The following is a 16,849-nucleotide window of genomic DNA, read 5'->3' as shown; positions in this document are numbered from 1 at the left end:
GCTCAGGTGGTAAAGAATTTGCCTGCAATGCAGACCCAGGTTTAATTCCTTGATTGGAGAGATCCCTTGGAGAAGGGAATAGCTGCCCACTCCAGTATTCTTGCCGGGAGAATTCGATGGGAAGAGGAACCTTGTGGGCTACAATCCACAGGGTTGCAAAGAGTCAGACACAACTGAGATACTGACACATTTTTACTTTTCTAGCATCTTATGGCTAACTTTTTAGTTGACCCAATAAATACATATACACATTTAATTTCAATGGTGTTATAAATATAAGCTCCTTAAATGCCATTGAGTCATTGGACGTATCATTGAAAAAGACATGTTAGGCCAGAAATTTTAATTTGAACTGAACATTTTGTTGACAGAAGTAAAATGGTTCCCTTTATTTTTTATTAAAGATATCTCAATTTTCTATTAAAAGTGACAGGCAAAATAATAGAAAAGGAAAGTATCAGGGATTTTAATTTCTGTTTGTTGGACATTTTATGAGCGTTTTTTGAAATACGAGAGTCAGATAATTTGTGTTTAAATTCCAAAATATTCTGCCTCTCATTGTGATCTCAACAATTTTAATATGAAAGGACAATTTCTTTTTAAAATCTTAAAAGCAACAAAAGAATTCATTTACAGAGAAATGAAATCACTAAACTGGAGAGATATTTTCTAAAGTCAGTGTGTGTATAGTGTATGTGTATGTGAACATGTTTGTGAGTGAAAAGAGAAGTGAAAGCTGTGATGAGAAAAACATTGATGTTCTACAGTAGCCAAGGAAGATTGTTTTTATCGGCAGGTTTTCTTTCCAAAAGAAAAAAGAAGAAACACACACACACACACACACACACACACACACACACACACACACACACACACAAATGCTAGATTGCAAATGGGATGAAACTGTCAGTGTGAAAGCTGGCAGGAGTGTGTGGATCGAAGCTTTCTGAGACTGTCTTATATGTTCTAAATAAAATCTATATATAGGGCAGATATAGCTTCTTTGGGGAACCCCACGAGTACAATTTCCAAAACAAAGTTAATATGAACAAATTAACTTTGAAACTGTTGTTAGAGTTATAAGTCATAGGAGACATAGCCAACAAACACTTAGGCTTTCTTCACAGGCCATTCTTTCTGTTTGACTTTTTGCTGGCTTGTCACTTCCTTATGAGTTACAAGGCATCAATTAATAGTTTGGTGTATATAATTCCATAGCTTTCCCCATATTCCTATAATCATAATAAAATATATTAACACATACATTGATTTTTTATGTTTAAGAAAACAGGTCACACTTTAGGCTATATATGTATCTTGGTTTTTCTCATTTACAAGAGAAAATATCTAGCTCATTCATTTAGCGGCAACATAATATATAATGATTTGCATGAACCAAAGTTTCCTCAAATATCACCTCTTTGGTAGTGCTTTAGGTAGTTTTATTTATTTATTTTTTTTTATTTTTGCTGCTAGTAACAATGAAGTACTGAATGCCCCTGTACTTGGCTGACTTTTATTTTCTTCACTATTAAGTTATAGTTGACATAAAATAAAATTCTACCAATTGAAAGTTTGTAGTCTCATAGTATTGACATATGTATTTTGTCAAATTATCACCACAATTAAGACAGTGAATGTAATAATCATCCCTAAAAATTGTCTTATACCTCTTCATAATCCCCTTTGCCTGCCCCTCCCACTGCCCAAAGGCATCCCATAACCTGCTTCATGTCACTAAAGATTAGTTTGTTTCTAAAATTTCATATAAACAGGAGAGACATTCTAAAGAACTAATTTCTTTCACTCAGTGTAGTTATTTTAATATGAACACATGTTGTTGAGGGTATCCATGGTTTATTTCATTATATTACTGAACAGTATTTTATCATATGAATATACAATGATTTATTTGTTGATTCCCTTGCTTCATGTATTTTGAAGCTTTCTTGATATGGACATAATATTTAGAATTATTATATTCTCCCAACGTTGAACATTTTTTCATTATTCAGTGAACTTCTTTATCCCATTTAATATTTTTCTCTAAAATTAAATGTACTGAATATTAATCTATTCATGTCAGCTTTGTCTTATCAAGCTTTACTTTTGATATATTTGTGTTTTCATAAAGCATTTAGTAGGCAAATGTCGTTTGAATGTTGTTTTTCACCTAACAAATGTCTGGCTTTAATGGAGCTATTTCAATCTTCTCTTCTATATTTAACAAGAGGATTTTTATATTTTATCCAACTTATTATTTGCAGCATTGGTATTGAAAGGTCATAAGATATTATGTCCTGTCATAATTTATTTTGCTGACAGATGTACTGATGATTGTACTTGAAGAATGGATATACAACTCATGTTCCTTCTAATACTGTTTAAATAGCATCCTTTAGAGTGCATTTCCATTAGTACAGGTTTTTAGCTGTTTGTTTATTTTTTTCATTTTTGCCAGTGACATAGTTGAGAGTAGGTTTCACATAGCCAGAATTTATTTATACCATATTTAACACAATTGATAACATAATTTTATGGTAAAGGCAGGTTCCTACTCAGTCCAGATTCATGAATATTTTTTGAAATATTTTTGAAAGTGTAATATACATATATCAGTCTAAAAGAAAAACCATATTTAGCTCTATTAATATTGTGCCTTTTGAGAATTGTTGTCATTGTTCAGTTGCTAAGTCCTGTCAGACTCTTTGGAAACCCAGGGGCTGCAGCATGCCAGGATTATCTGTCCTTCAGCATCTCCCAGAGTTTGCTCAAATTCATGTCCATTGAGTTGGTGATACTATCCAAACATCTCATCCTCTGCCACTCCCTTCTCCTTTTGTCTTCAATCTTTCCCAGCATCAGGGTATTTTCCAATGGGTTTGCTCTTTGTTTCAGGCGGTCAAAGCATTAGAGCTTCAGCTTCAGCATCAGTCTTTCCAATGAGTATTCAAGGTTGCTTTATTTGAAAATTAACTGGTTTCATCTCCATGTAGTCCAAGGGACTCTCAAGGGGCTTCTACAGCAGCACAGTTCAAAAGCATCAGTTCTTTGGTACTCAGCCTCTTTTATGGTCTAACTCTCACATCTGTAAATGGCTACTGAAAAAACTATAGCAGCTTTGACTAGACAGATTTTTGTCAGCAAATTGACGTCTCTGCTTTTTAATACCCTGTCTAGGTTTGTTACGGTTTTCCTTCCAAGGAACAAGTGTATTTTAATTTCAGGGTTATAGTCACCATCCACATTGATTTTGGAGCCCCCCAAAATAAAATATGTCATTGTTTCTAGTTTTCCCCCTTCTATTTGACAGGAAGTAATGGGACTGGATGCTATGATCTTAGTTTTTTTGAATGTGAATTGTAAACCAGATTTTTAATTCTCTTTTACCTTCATCAAGATGCTCTTTAGCTCCTTTCCTTTCACCTTCTGCCACTAGCGTAGTATCAGCGGCATATCTAAGGTTGTTGATATTTCTCCCAAAAATCTTGATTCCAGCTTGTGTTTCACCCATCCTGGCATTTTGCATGGTGTGCCTATGGTAAATAACCAGGGAGACAATATACGGCCTTATTGAATTCCTTTCCCAATTTTGAACCAGTCAGTTGTTCTATTTAGGATTCTATGTTGCTTCTTGACTTGCATGCAGGTTTCTCAACAAACAGGTAAGGTGGTCTGGTATTCCCATCTCTTTAAGAATTTTCCAGTTTGTTCTGTTCCACACAGTCAAAGGCTTTTGAGTAGATAAACGACCAGTGCAAATTCGATGCATGAAGCAGGGCACCCAAAGTTGGTGCCCTGGGACAATCCAGAGGGATGGGGTAGAGAGGGAAGTGGGAGGGCAATTAAGGATTGTGGGGCACATGTACATCCATGGCTCATTCATGTTCATATATGGCAAAAAACAACACAATATTGTAAAGTAATAGCCTCTGATTAAAATTAATTAATTAATTAAAAAAATAAGCATACCTTTTTCTGCAATTCTCTTGTTTTCTCTATGATCCAAAGAATGTTGACACACTGATCTCTGATTCCTCTGCCTCTTCAAAACTCAGCTCATACATCTAGAAGTTCTCAGTTCACATGCTTCTGAAGCCTAGGTTGAAGGATTTTGAGCATAATATTACTAACACGCAAAATGAGAGCGACTGTCCAGTAGTTTGAACATTCTTTGGCACTGCCCTTCTTTGGGATTGTAAGGAAAACTGACTTTTTCCAGTCCTATGGCCATTGTTTGGTTTTCCAAATTTGCTGACATATTGAGTGTAGCACTTTAACAGTATTGTCTTTTAGGATTTGAAATAACTCACTTGGAAGTCCATCACCTCCACTAGCTGTGTTTGCAGTAATGCTTCCTTTGGCCCACTTCTCTTCACACTACAGGATGTCTGACTATAGGCCTGTCCAATTTAGTTCACCGTTTCCGAAGATGTTGGTGTTCACTCTTGCCACATCCTCTTTGACCTCATCCAATTTACCTTGATTCATGGACCTGACATTCCTGCTTCCTATACAGTGTTGTTCTTTACTACATCAGACTTTACTTTCACCTCCAGACATATCCACAACTGAATGTCATTTCCACTTTTGCCTGGCGTTTTCATTCTTTCTGGAGCTATTGTAATTGCCCTCTGCTTTTTCCCAGTAGTATATTGGACACCTTCTGATCTGTCAGGGCTCATCTTTCGGTGTCATATCTATTTGCCTTTTAATATTGTTCATGGTGATCTCACAGCAAGAATTCTGGAGTGGTTTGCCATTATCTCCTCCAGTGGACCACATTTTGTCAGAACTCTACTATGACCCATGGTGCATGGCGTGTCTCATAGCTTTGTTGAGTTTTGAGAATTAATAGTAAGTAATGCTAGACTCACTCCCTGATGTTCAAACTGGTTTTAGAAAAGGCAGAGGAACCAGAGATCAAATTGCCAACATCCACTGGATCAGGGAAAAAGAAAGAGAGTTCCAGAACAACATCAATTTCTGCTTTATTGACTATGCTAAAGCCTTTGACTGTGTGGATCACAATAAACTGTGGAACATTTTGAAAGAGATGGGAATACCAGACCACCTGACCTGCCTCTTGAGGAATCTGTATGCAGGTCAGGAAGAAACAGTTAGAACTGGACATGGAACAACAGACTGGTTCTAAATAGGAAAAGGAGTACATCAAGGCTGTATGTTGTCACCCTGCTTATTTAACTTCTATGCAGAGTACATCATGAAAAATGCTGGGCTGGAAGAAACACATGCTGGAATCAAGATTGCCAGGAGAAATATCAATAACCTCAGATATCCAGATGACACCACCCTTATGGCAGAAAGTGAAGAGGAGCTAAAAAGCCTCTTGATGAAAGTGAAAGAGGAGAGACAAAAAGTTAGCTTAAAGCTCAATATTCAGAAAATGAAGATCATGGCATCCGGTCCCATCACTTCATGGGAAATAGATGGGGAAACAGTAGAAACAGTGTCAGACTTTATTTTTTGGGGGGTCCAAAATCACTACAGATGGTGATTGCAGCCATGAAATTAAGAGACATTTACTCCTTAGAAGAAAAGTTATGACCAACCTAGATAGTATATTCAAAAACAGAAACATTACTTTGCCGACTATGGTCCAGCTAGTCAAGGCTCTGGTTTTTCCTGTGGTCATGTATGAATGTGAGAGTTGGACTCTGAAGAAGGCTGAGCACTGAAGAATTAATGCTTTTGAATTGTGGTGTTGGAGAAGACTCTTGAGAGTTCCTTGGACTGCAAAGAGATCCAACCAGTCCATTCTGAAGATCAGCCCTGGGATTTCTTTGGAAGGAATGATGCTAAAGAGGGAACTCCAGTACTTTGACCACGTCATGCGAAGAGTTGACTCATTGGAAAAGACTCTGCTGCTGGGAGGGATTGGGGGCAGGAGGAGAAGGGGATGACAGAAGATGAGATGGTTGGATGGCATCACTGACTCGATGAACGTGAGTCTGAGTGAACTCTGGGAGTTGGTGATGGACTGGGAGGCCTGGTGTGCTGCGATTCATGGGGTCGCAGAGTCAGACACGGCTGAGCAACTGAACTGAACTGAACTGAGCTGAATGCTGGAAAGAAAAAAAAAAAAAAAGAAGAAGAAAGGTAAAAATAATACTTTTCCTATTTAGAATCTTTGAGAGGCTAGTTTCAATTTTATTTAATAAGTCTGACCAGAATATTCATGGGTCAGTTATTATTCCCATATACATTGGAGTAATAAAGTATATATAACTGGCTTTTGAAAATACTCTTTATTCTCACATCATGAATGCTAATCCACTTCAGTTGTGTCTGCTGCTACTGCTGCTAAGTCGCTTCAGTCTTGTCCGACTCTATGCGACCCCATAGATGGCAGCCCATCATACTCCACCATCCTTGGGATTCTCCAGGCAAGAACACTGGAGTGGGTTGCCATTTCCTTTTCCAATGTTTGTGTCTAAGTCTTTGCAAACACATGGACTGTAGCCTTCCAGGATCCTGAGTCCATGGAATTCTGCAGGCAAGAATACTGGAGTGGGTTGCCATGGCCTCCTTCAGGGTATCTTCCCTACCCAGGGATTGAATCCACATCTTCCTGACACAGGGATTAAACCCATGTCTTTTGCAGGTTCTTTAACACTAGTGCCAGCTAGGAAGCCCACATCAATTTTCTATAAATACAGCATAAAACACATGTAAGAAGGACTTTTCCTAAATTTTTATTCATTTGTAGTTTCATTGGTACTGTAATAAAAATATTATAATTATCTTATTTATAGAATTTAATTCAAGGCATAGCATTTCTGAATTATTGGAGTACAATTTTATTTGCTTACACTAAGATATTCCTAGAAGTAATTTGCCTAAGTCATAGTTTATGGACACTTTCAGTTAACTAAATTAATAAATTGCTGAAAAATATAATATCTTTTGTTTTAAATAATGTTTGCTTGTTTCTTAGAGCTTGAATACTTTGTTACAGGCAAGTTTTCCATTAAATTTAGAGTCAGTATGACCAAAACATTTGGTCTTTCCTTTGGTTACTTTTAAAATAGTTTTCTGCTCAATATGATTTTGTTTCAGGTTTATGAGTGATGTTTCTTTGTCACACACAGAGATTTTTACACTTCTTATTAAAAGTAACAAGTTACAAGGAAAGTTATGGCAACTTAAAAAAAAATCACTGTTTACTTTAGAGAGCTTTTTATTTGATCTTTTTGGATGGTGCACTCAAATTTATTTCTGTTCCACATCTGAGAATTTGCTCATTTGATCTTATTTTTTTGGAGTTTTTTTTTTTTTTTTTTTTTTAAAAGATACTTCGTCTGTTCATTTCCATTGCTGGTATCAGAAATATACCATGACTTTCAAAGAGTTCTCATTTACCCTCACTTTTGCTAAAGGGATTTTGTCCTGAGAAAAACTTTATGAAATCCTGAGTATGATGTTATGAGACATTAACATTTTTATATTTTTAAAAATCTGAATATTTCTATTTTGTAACATGTTACATAATTGAAATCATATTGTCTACTGAATCATAATTTATTGAAACTGAATTACTTAACCATTATTCAAAATTTTATGTAATAGCCTTTAAGTTACTGAAGGCTAACATTATATGTTATAAATAATGACTTACTTTTGGGGGGATCATTTAAGAAAACTGAAGTTTTATTTTGTGTGACTTCACTTAAAGTGAAAGTGAAAGTGAAGTCAATCTTTCCTGTAGGACTCTTTGCAACCCCATGAACTATAGCCTAACAGGCTCCTCCATCCATAGGATTTTCCAGGCAAGATTACTGTAGTGGGTTGCCATTTCCTTCTCCAGCAGATCTTTCTGACACAGGGATTGAACCTGGGTCTACCTCATTGTAAGCAGACACTTTTCTATCTGAGCCACCAGGGAAGCCCAGTGACTTTTAAGTGACTTCACTTAAAACATGGTTTAATCTTATAGACAACAGAACTTACATTAAAGCAGTGTAATGTAAATATTCGGAGAAGGCAATGGCACCCCACTCCAGTACTCTTGCCTGGAAAATCCCATGGACAGAGGAGCCTGGTAGGCTGCAGTCCATAGGGTCGCTACTAGTCAGACACAACTGAGCGATTTCACTTTCACTTTTTACTTTCATGCATTGGAGAAGGAAATGGCAACCCATTCCAGTGTTCTTGCCTGGAGAATCCCAGGGACGGGGGAGCCTGATGGGCTGCAGTCTATGGGGTCGCATAGAGTCGGACACAACTGAAGTGACTTAGCAGCAGCAGCAGCAATGTAAATATTAACTAATATTTACATAATATTCTAAAATATTGACTTTTTAAAAATGTCATTTCAACTCTGTGTGTTGTTAGAGTAATATGCCATTAATTCAAGATATAAGTATAGTTTGTCAAAGAAGGGGCTAGATAAATATACTTAAATACTCTCTATTATTCAATGATCTATTCCAAGCAGATTTTCACTTTCATTAAAAATGTATTTATTAGAAAATAAGATCATAAATGTGTATATATATTTGTTACATAAATATAGCATATATATTACTATTATAAGAAATTCTGTTTGCATGTGAGTTCATGCTGCAAACATTAATTGAACACCTATTATACTTTTGAATTCTGCTTTGCACTTCTCATTATAAGTTTATTAACATAATGTCAGTCACTATAATTAGATAACACACTGGGTTAGGAGAAAAAAGAGTAAATCCATGAATAAACCACACTCTTACAACTAGGTTATAACTATTTAGAAACATTCACTTGATTCTGTGAGGTGCAAAGATGAATCAAATTTAATAATAATGGTAATAATAACAGAGGTTTGTTTTTCAATAACTATGTGGCTAGCAATAGAGTAGAAATGTGCATTTAAAAGATATATATTCTTAGCACCTGCTCTTTGAAATATATTTTTACTCCAATAATTCAAGGAAACACCTACATAAATTTTTATACTTATAGTTGAAGTAAATAATAAGAACAGAAAAAAGATCTTTCTAAATAAATTGTGAAATAAATATGTCTTTTATACATTTACTCTTTTTTTTTTTTTTCCCTTCCATCAAGTTTCTGAAGCAGGCAAGTGCTAGTTTTATGTACTTTTTAGTCTTCATTTGATATCAAAACTTACTTGGGAGAGAAAATACCATGGTATTTAAGAGTATATTCACTGAGTTTGTGTCTAAGTTTTTATTTTTCTGAGTTTGAAATTCATCACCATGACTTACAAATGATGTAAGCGTAATAAAGCAACTATTTTATTTTTAATTTTTCATTTCATTATATGGGAAATCCTAATGCTGATATTTGCCTCTACATTGAATGTTCGTCTGTCATTCATTATTACATGAAGTTAAAAGACATTTAGATAACCAGGAGCCTGAACACATAGTTAGCATTCAATAAATGTTATCCATCATAATGTTATATTTCAGTAATTAAATACATGACTTTTGAGGCATAAATTTGTATATCCTACAAAAAAAAAGATTAAAGGGAAAGCAATAATGAAAATAAAGTGTTGGGAGTTTTTGTATGATGGAGGCAAGTAGTTGATACATTTATCTGTATATTATTCCCATTTAAGAGATTACTATATTATTCATTGATAGGTATTAGCATGCACAGTGAAAGTGAAAGTGTTAGTCACTCAATCATGTACAACTCTTTGTGACTGAATGGATCATATAGCTTGCCAGACTCCTCTTTTTAAAATGGAGAAATTCTTTTCTATATAGCCCATACCTAAACATTTAATGTATGAAAGTGTTCTTTGTGTGTGAGCAAAGTTTTATTCTTTGAATTCAGACATACACCCCTTAAATCACAAGTACCTGGCTACTTTCCTTCCTAAAGACATTTTTCATTTCTATAAATTATATTGGAAACAGAAACTTGTACTCTCCAAAATTGTCTTTATTTTTTTTAATTTTTATTTTTGCTTTATTTTACTTTACAATATTGTATTGGTTTTGCAATAAATTGACATGAATCTACCACGGGTGTACATGAGTTCCCAAACATGAACCCCCCTCCCACCTCCCACCACATATCATCTTTCTGGATCATCCCCGTGCACCAGCTCCAAGCATCCTGTATCCTGCATCAAACATAGACTGGCGATTTGTTTCTTACATGATAGTATACATGTTTCAATGCCATTCTCCCAAATCATCCCACCCTCTCCCTCTCCCTCAGAGTCCAAAAGTCTGCTCTACTTATCTGTGTCTCTTTTGCTGTCTTGCATACAGGGTCATCATTGCCATCTTTCTAAATTCCATATATATGTGTTAGTATACTGTATTGGTGTTTTCTTTCTGGCTTACTTCACTCTGTATAATTGGCTCCAGTTTCATCCATCTCATTAGAACTGATTCAAATGTATTCTTTTTAATGGCTGAGTAATACTCCATTGTGTACATGTACCACTGCTTTCTTATCCATTCATCTGCTGATGGACATCTAGGTTGTTTCCATGTCCTGGCTATTATAAACAGTGCTGTGATGAACATTGGGGTACATGTATCTCTTTCTATTCTGGTTTCCTCAGTGTGTATGCCCAGCAGTGGGATTGCTGGGTCATAAGGCAGTTCTATTTGCAATTTTTTAAGGAATCTCCACACTGTTCTCCATAGTGGCTGTACTAGTTTGCATTCCCACCAACAGTGTAGGAGGGTTCCCTTTTCTCCACACCCTCTCCAGCATTTATTGCTTGTAGACTTTTGGATCGCAGCCATTCTGACTGGTGTGAAGTGGTATCTCATTGTGGTCTTGATTTGCATTTCTCTAATAATGAGTGATGTTGAGCATCTTTTCATGTGTTTGTTAGCCATCCGTATGTCTTCTTTGGAGAAATGTCTATTTAGTTCTTTGGCCCATTTTTTGGGTGGGTCGTTTATTTTTCTGGAATTGAGCAGCATAAGTTGCTTGTATATTTTTGAGATTAGTTGTTTGTCAGTTGCTTCATTTGCTATTATTTTCTCCCATTCAGAAGGCTATCTTTTCACCTTGCTTATAGTTTCCTATGTTGTGCAGAAGCTTTTAATTTTAATTAGATTCCATTGTTTATTTTTGCTTTTATTTCCAGAATTCTGGGAGGTGGAACATAGAGGATCCTGCTGTGATTTATGTCTGAGAGTGTTTTGCCTATGTTCTCCTCTAGGAGTTTTATAGTTTCTGGTCTTACGTTTAGATCTTTAATCCATTTTGAGTTTATTTTTGTGTGCGGTGTTAGAAAGTGATCTAGTTTCATTCTTTTACAAGCGGTTGACCAGTTTTCCCAGCACCACTTGTTAAAGAGATTGTCTTTAATCCATTGTATATTCTTACCTCCTTTGTCAAAGATAAGGTGTCCATATGTGTGTGGACTTATCTCTGGGCTTTCTATTTTGTTCCATTGATCTATATTTCTGTCTCTGTACCAGTACCATACTGTCTTGATGAATGTGGCTTTGTAGTGGAGCCTGAAGTCAGGCAAGTTGATTCCTCCAATTCCATTCTTCTTTCTCAAGATTGCTTTGGCTATTCGAGGTTTTTTGTATTTCCATACAAATCAGAAAACTATAAAATACTGATGATAGAAATCAAAGAAGACAATAATAGATGGAGAAATATACCATGTTCATAGATCAGAAGAATCAATATAATGAAAATGAGTATACTACCCAGAGCAATCTACAGATTCAATGCAATCCCTGTTAAGCTACCCGTGAAATTTTTCACAGAACTATAACAAATAATTTCAAGATTTGTATGGAAATACAAAGTTTTCTTTAAATTTTGGCTCCACTGTAGAATTTTATGCATTTCTGTAATATTTTCTATAATGTTTGTAAGTTTGTGTGAATACAATGCTAATTTTAAACAAGGGTAATGTAGGATTTAACAAATTCATACCAGTGTCAGAGTTAGAATATCTGTTTAAGTATCCCTCCAAACCAATCCAGTTATTAACACTGTTTAAGCTGGTTTTACAAAAGGCAAAGAAACCGAAGATCAAATTGCAGACATCTGCTGGATCATCAAAAGAAGCAAGAGAGTTCCAGAAAAAACAGCTATTTCTGCTTTATTGACTATGCCAAAGCCTTTGACTGTGTGGATCACAATAAACTGTGGAAAATTCTGAAAGAGATGGGAATACCAGACCACCTGACCTGCTACTTGTGAAACCTGTATGCAGGTCAGGAAGCAACAGTTAGAGCTGGACATGGAGCAACAGAATGGTTCCAAATAGGAAAAGGAGTACATCAAGGCTGTATATTGTTACTCTGCTTATTTAACTTATATTTAGAGTACATCATGAGAAATGCTGGGCTGGATGAAGCACAAGCTTAAATCAAGATGCCTGGGAGAAATATCAGTAATCTCAGATATGCAGATGACACCACCCTTATCGCAGAAAATGAAGAAGAACTAAAGAGCCTCTTGATGAAAGTGAAAGAGGAGAGTGCAAAAACTTGGCTTAAAGCTCAACATTCAGAAAACTAAGATCATGGTATCCGGTCCCATCACTTTATGGCAAATAGATTGGGAAATAGTGGCTGACTGTATTTTTTGCAGCTGCAAAATCACTGCAGATGGTGATTGCAGCCATGAAATTAAAATAGACTTGCTCTTTGGAAGAAAAGTTATGGCCAATCTCAGTTCAGTTCAGTTCAGTTCAGTTCATTTCAGTCACTCAGTCATGTCCTACTCTTTTGTGACCCCATGAATCGCAGCACGCCAGGCCTCCCTGTCCATCATCAACTTCCAGAGTTCACACAGACTCATGTCCATTGAATCGGTGATGCCATCCAGCCATCTCATCCTCAGTCGTCCCCTTCTCCTCCTGCCCCCAATCCCTCCCAGCATCAGCGTCTTTTCCAATGAGTCAACTTTTTGCATAAGGTGGCCAAAGTATTGGAGTTTCAGCTTCAACATCAGCACTTCCAATGAATATCCAGGACTGATCTCCTTCAGAATGGACTGGTTGGATCTCCTTGCAGTCCAAGGGACTCTCAAGAGTCTTCTCCAACACCACATTCAAAAGCATCAATTCTTTGGCACTCAGCTTTCTTCACAGTCCGACTCTCACATCCATACATGACTACTGGAAAAACCATTGCCTTGACTAGACGGACCTTTTTTGACAAAGTAATGTCTCTGTTTTTTTAATATGTTATCTAGGTTGGTCTTAAGTTTCCTTCCAAGGAGTAAGCGTCTTTTAATTTCATGGCTGCAATCATTATCTGCAGTGATTTTGGAGCCCCAAAAAATAAAGTTTGACATTGTTTCCACTGTTTCCCCATCTATTTCCCATGAAGTGATGGCCCAGATGCCATGACCTTAGTTTTCTGAATGTTGAGCTTTAAGCCAACTTTTTCGCTCTCCTCTTTCACTTTCATCAAGAGGCTTTTTAGTTCCTCTTCACTTTCTGCCATAAGGGTGGTGTCATTTGCATATCTGAGGTTATTTATACTTCTCCCGGCCATCTTGATCCCAGCTTGTGCTTCTTCCAGCCCAGTGTTTCTCATAATATACTCTGCATATATGTTAAACAAGCAGGATGACAATATACAGCCTCGATGTACTCCTTTTCCTATATGGAACCAGTCTATTGTTCCATGTCCAGTTTTAACTATTGCTTCCTGACGTGCATATAGGTTTCTCAAGAGGCAGGTCAGGTGGTCTGGTATTCCCAACCTAGAGAGCATATTAAAAAACAGAGACACTACTTTACTGACAAAGGTCCGTCTAGTCAAAGTTATGGTTGTTCCCGTAGTCATATATTGATGTGAGAGTTGGACTATAAAGAAAGCTGAGTGCTGAAGAATTGATGCTTTTGAACTATGGTGTTGGAGAAGACTCTTGAGAGTCCCTTGGACTGCAAGGAGATCCAACCAGTCCATCCTAAAGGAGATCAACCTTTAGTGTTCATTGGAAGGACTGATGCTGAAGCTGAAATGCCAATACTTTGGCCATCTGATGCAAAGAGCTGACTCATTTGAAAAGATCCTGATGCTGGGAAAGATTGAGGGCAGGAGGAGAAGGGGATGACAGATGATGAGAATGGTTGGATGGCATCACTGACTCAATGGACATGAATTTGAGTATGGAGGCCTGGAATACTGCAGTCCATGATGTTGCAGAGTCAGACATGACTGAGTGACTGAACTGAACTGAAGTTTACCCAAATAGTTAATTAAGATTCTTTAAAAAATGTATTTATATTAAAAAAATTGTATAGGATTCTTTTAAAGCTATAATTTTTCCCATGATTTCCACATGTCAATAAAATATTTGCATGATGAAAAGCAAAATAAAAATATATATGTACACAAAATGATTTTGCATCTTAGTTATTTCTATTTTAATTGCATGTCTAGAGTAACACCAATGACAATGGCTTTGCAAGCGCCAGAAAGATACATTTGCGTCTTTCTAATTAAGGCAAAATATGCACACTTAAAGGATTAACACTTTTAAAGAAAAAAATAAGAACACAGTTTTTAATGGGGTTAGTAGCAAAATGCAACAACCTATATTTCATTACAGAAGCAGAAATTGAAAGCATATACTAATGACATTTATTTATTTATTTGTAAATGACAAGAAAAAGAATGAGGCCAATTCAGAAGCTAGCCAAAATATTTTTTTCTTTCAATATCTTAGCATAAAACAATGAAAATAAATATTAGATCCATGACGATCCTTAAGTTGTTTTTAATTTTTTGCTCCATGTCTATAGGAAAATTATTGGCAGTTGAAAGTAACTTTATTTTAGGCTTATCAATTAACAATTTTCCCTTTACAAAAGTCTCTGATTTAAAGAAGTACCCTTTAGGACTTAAAGGGAGATATCTAAACCAAGTAAATATATCTGATATTTGCAGCCATGTTTCTATTTCTGTAATTTATAAGGATCCAATTGCCTCTCTTGCATTTAAGTATTTAAGATAATCTCATGTGTCACAAAGGAGAAAAAAAGAACAGAAAAAAATTCATTCTTATTTATAGAACCATACAACAAATATGAACACACACTATAGCACATGAATCCAGTCCTTCTGAAGAGAAAATCATATCCCAAGCATCCTAAAACTATAAATAGGGTTTATTGACATTATCAAGTTTGAAGAGATGGTTGATAGTAGTGACCTTTATGCAATCTGTCAGCTGCATTTCCCAGAGACATGACTGAAGCCTAAGGATACTCATCAAAACCTCTATTAAATGCATGGAGCATGTCTTGAAATACATTGATGTTATAGATAGGAAACTGAAGTACTTGAGGATATATAAACTCTTTTCATCTCATAATGTAAAAGGTCATCATTTTGGAAAATAAGCACCCTAAGATTCATTAAGTAGATAGTTACAATGAAAGGAGATTTATTTTCTAGCTTAAGATATTGGTATTTGAGTATAAGCTCTGTCCACTGAACTGATAAAGAGAAGGATGAAAACCTCCTTTGCAAGTTGCTTTCTAGAAAAAGATATCAAATTAGATTGGAAGATTAGGCTAGTTAATCTAAATTTGTGTCTAAGAGCAAGATTCTGTGAAACTAAATGTAATGTAGCCAAAATGTCAGTCTACATAAATATATGTAATTCATATAAAGTATTAAAACTTTATAATATAAAAGTATTATTTTAAGAATAATTTTTAATATAAATTTATTTATTTTAATTATAGGTTAATACTTTACAATATTGTATTGGTTTTGCCATACATCAACATGAATCCGCCACAGGTATACACGTGTTCCCCATCCTGAAACCCCCTCCCTCCTCCTTCCCTGTACTATCCTTCTGGGTCGTCACAGTGCACCCAGCCCCAAGGATCCAGTATCCTGCATCAAACTTGGACTGGTGATTTGTTTCATATATGATATTATACAAGTTTCAATGCCATTCTCCCAAATCATCCCACCCTCTCCCTCCCCCACAGAGTCCAAAAGACTGTTCTATACATCTGTGTCTCTTTTGCTGTCACACATACAGGGTTATCATTATATCATCTTTCTAAATTCCATATATATACTGTATTGGTGTTTTTCTTTCTGACTTAGTTCACTCTGTATAATAGGCTCCAGTTTCATCCACCTCATTAGAACTGATTCAAATGTATTTTTTTAATGGCTGAGTAATACTCCATTGTGTATATGTATCACAGCTTTCTTATGAATTCATCTGTTGATGGACATCTAGGTTGCTTCCATGTCCTGGCTATTATAAACAGTGCTGCGATGAACATTGGGGTACACGTGTCTCTTTGAATTCTGGTTTCCTAAGTGTGTATGCCCAGCAGTGGGATTGCTGGGTCATAAGGCAGTTCTATTTGTAGTTTTTTTAAGGTATCTCCACACTGTTCTCCACAGTGGCAGTACTAGTTTGCATTCCCACCAACAGTGTAAGAGGATTCCCTTTTCTCCACATCCTCTCCAGCATTTATTGCTTGTTGAGTTTTTGATCACAGCCATTGTGACTGGTGTGAAGTGGTATTTAATTGTGGTTTTGATTTGCATTTCTCTAATAATGAGTGATGTTGAGCATCTTTTCATGTGTTTATTAGCCATCTGTATGTCTTCTTTGGAGAAATGTCTATTTAGTTATTTGGCCCATTTCTTGATAATAGCAAATGAAGCAACTGACAAACTAATCTCAAAAATATACAAGCAACTCCTGCAGCTCAATTCCAGAAAAATTTAAGAATAATCTTAACTATATAACAGAACTTTTAGAAAATAGAGGGAAAAAATCCGTAAAGTCACTAGCTTCAGAAGTACCATAATCATTTTATTTTATTTGTTTTCTATTTATAATCAATGAATTACATAAAATTATTAACTATATAAAATCAGTG

This window comes from Capra hircus, chromosome 6 (assembly GCF_001704415.2).
Source record: "Capra hircus breed San Clemente chromosome 6, ASM170441v1, whole genome shotgun sequence".
In the NCBI taxonomy this organism is placed as follows: domain Eukaryota; kingdom Metazoa; phylum Chordata; class Mammalia; order Artiodactyla; family Bovidae; genus Capra; species Capra hircus.
Note: the sequence above shows the minus strand (reverse complement) of the source record.